The sequence below is a fragment of the Herpailurus yagouaroundi genome, unplaced genomic scaffold, assembly GCF_014898765.1.
Source record: "Herpailurus yagouaroundi ecotype Mexico unplaced genomic scaffold, PumYag 181, whole genome shotgun sequence".
Lineage (NCBI taxonomy): Eukaryota > Metazoa > Chordata > Mammalia > Carnivora > Felidae > Herpailurus > Herpailurus yagouaroundi.
In genome coordinates this window covers 34,481,877-34,485,341 of record NW_024412412.1, presented here as the reverse complement: position 1 = coordinate 34,485,341, position 3,465 = coordinate 34,481,877, and positions in this window count along the sequence as shown.

Genomic DNA, 3,465 nt, shown 5'->3' with positions numbered 1-3,465 from the left:
TCTGCCCCCGTCCCCCCAGATGTGGCATACCCCAGGGTCACAGCTCAATTGTGGAGTCACCGCACCCTCCTGCCCACGCCTGCCAGCCCTCCTGGGGCACTGATGGCCTTGTCTTCTTGGGGACGGAAAGGCCAGCGGGAGGAGGGGCATCCCTGGAGTTAGGTGCTCCTTGCGTTAGAGAGAAGCTGCTGGGAGGTCTGACTGAAGCCCTCGGTAACTGGGGTCCTGAGTATTAATCTCCATTTTGCATGGTCAGGCCAGCACTCGCACTGCCGTGGACAAGATGGAAAGGTAAGCCCGCCCTGCTCCCAACCAATCCTGAGCAGCAGGGAGCAAGACTGAAAAGTGCAAAAGCTCAGTCATGCAGTGCTCCTCTGCCAGCACACAGGCCTGTGCCCAGAACAGGGACTCATCCAGGGGCTTCTTCATGGGCCAGACGGCACCCATCTTCCCTGGGCACAGAACCCACAATTCCACCACCTGGACTCTTCCGTTTTTCCATGGCAATGCCTTTCCTTTCTCTTGGCTCTCCCAAATTTCACCAAAGTCTGTTAGGGGGTCAGCTTTGCCTGTGAGATTTGCTCACTTGCTTATGTGCAAAGGGCCTAAGCTATTTTCATGATGACAAGGCCAAATAGCTCCAACCTGAGTCTGTGATCTCAGGCCTGAATGTAACTTAGGTGCATTAATTTAAAAAAAAAGAAAAGAAAAGAAAAGAAAAGAAAAGAAAAGAAAAAAGAAAAAGGTCAAGTCAGGAATGAGCTGCTCCCAATTTGCTGCACAGGCCAGATGGAATCTGGAGATTTATGTTAACTCCTGTGTTTTACCTGTAAAAGAAATGCTGGCTGTTTTACAACATTTCCAGAGGAGAGACCAAGATGTTGAGAGATCTAGAACCATGTCCTAAAAGGACTAGTTTGAGGAATCAGGAATGACAAGGCCGTGAAAGATAAAACTGAAGGAGAAGAGGCACCTTCAAAGCAGCAAGGCCTCTGTTGGCTTGAAAAGGCAGAACCGAGGTGAAGGAAGAGGGAATACCGGGAGACAGGCTTTGAGCTTATAACAGCAAGAGCCTTCAAAGAATTAGGCTTTTTAAACATGGAAAGAGCTCAATGAGGCAGTGAGTCAGGACCTCGTCAGGCAGTAGCCAAGCGGAGGCTGAACAGCCACTCCTCCTAGAAGTGCTGCAGGGTGATTCCTGCATTGGGCAGATTAACTCAAAGATTCTGTTCTTCTGTAACTGTCCGAAATGCAAGTTCAATACTTCATGAATTAGATCTGGAGATAATATGAAAAATTTTCAGTAGCTGCTTAGAAACTTCTAGACTTTTTTTTCCTTTTCCAGAAATGAAAAATGAATGAAGAGGAACAAATGGAAACCATGGATAATGTTTTTGGTTACATCCAGCATTTTGATGTCAACGTGCCTTTATGTTCCTCTCAATTTCAGGTCCTGTTTTCTTTCTTTTACTTCTACCCATACGTCATTTTATTTTCTCTATGGCTCCCTTTTACGCAGAAGGTTTTCATTTAATGCCATAAGTGGCAGGGCTCTGGAACATTCTGGAAGAGTTCGAGGTCTGGTTATTTGTGAAATGATTAGAGCAAAAAATCTATAATGTCTCATCTGGACTGGTAAGTGTCTCTTTAAACTTCCCTCTCTTTTCCAACCACATCTTCTGGTCATAACCTTGACTGAGTTTAAGAAAAAGCATTAATACTCTTAATATTATAAGAAAAGGGAAAAGAAGCAGAACTGCCCTAATTCTGGAGGAATGCACAGGCAAGTACAACCACACTAATGTTGAAACAAAGAAAAGAAAGAAATGAAGAGTTTCCATAATACTAGAAATGACATATACAATAATTACAATAATTCACATAAGTGCTGGCAAAAGCATACATATCAATTTTTTAATTTTTTTAATGTTTATTTGTTTTTGAGAGAAAGAGAGAGAGAGGCAGAGACAGACCATGAGCGGGGGAGGGGCAGAGAGAGAAGGAGACACAGAATCCCAAGCTGGCTCCAGGCTCCGAGCTGTCGGCACAGAGCCTAATGCGGGGCTCGAACCCACAGACTGTGAGATCATGACCTGAGCCAGAGCCAGACGCTCATCCGACTGAGCCACTCAGGCGCCCCAGAAACATACATATCAATTAAAACAGAAGACAGTCCAGAAACAGACTCAATTCGGTATATAATTAAAGTCCCATTTAAAATCAGTAAGAAAAAGAGGACTTATTAATGAAATGATTAACTCTTTGGGAGGAAAAAGAGAGTCCCATCTCATCCTTCAGACTAGGAAAAATTCCCCAAATAAAGCTAGGGAAGCACTGGGGGAAAATACAGGTGAACATTTACATAATTTGGGGGAAAGACTTACAAAAAAAACACAACAAAACTAAAGATAGAATCTGAAGTAGAAAATTAATATATTTAATTAAAAATACCCATGTCAGAAAACTTAGAATAAGAAAATTTAAAGGCAAATGACGGAACAGAAAAGAGTTAAAAACACACATGAAAAAGAGTCAATATCATAATAAATAAGAAGCTCTCTGTAATCAGTAAGAAAAAGGGGAGTGCCCTAATAGAAGACAGAACAAAGCACATGACCTAATAGTCAATCAACCCAGAAGAAACAGTATCTAATGGTCATAAGGCAATTGAGCCTAGTAACTGATGGCGAATTAAAGCTATGAGGTTCCATTTTTTGTCTGTCCAATGAACAACAATTTTTTTTTTTTTTGAGAGAGTGCAAGAGAGGGAAGGGCAGAGAGAGGGAGACAGAAGATCTGGAATGGCCTCTATGCTGACACAGCGAGCCGAGGTGGGGCTTGAACTCACGAACCCAACTGTGAGATCGTGACCTGAGCCAAAGTCTGACACTCAGCCAACTGAGCCACCCAGGTGCCCTGAACAATTTTTTTAAGGTAAATAATTAGCATTGGTTTCAATTTGCCAAGGAAACTCTCCTATCCTGACGTGTGGGTGAACTGATGCAACATTTTTGGAAGTCTAGTTGGCACTATATCTCAAAAGCCTTGAAAATAATCAGACTCTTGGCCAAGGGAGTGTAGTTATGGGAGTTTTTTCTGAAGACATAATTAAGGCTGTACACCAGGGGTGAGCTGTAGGAACATTTGTTCCAACCCTGAGCAGAAACTGGAAATGATCTAAACATCTAACAATAAGTGATCTAATAATAAGCGACATGTCCTATGTAGCCATGAAAGATGTTGTTGAAGAGTATTTCACCATGTGGAAAGATGTCCAGAGTGTGTATTTCTGTTGCCGTTATTGAAATAACTACCGTAAATTTATTTTGTTCTAGTCGGTTTTTAAAAAAAAACTTTTTTTGGGGCGCCTGGGTGGCGCAGTCGGTTGAGCGTCCGACTTCAGCCAGGTCACGATCTCGCGGTCCCTGAGTTCGAGCCCCGCGTCGGGCTCTGGGCTGATGGCTC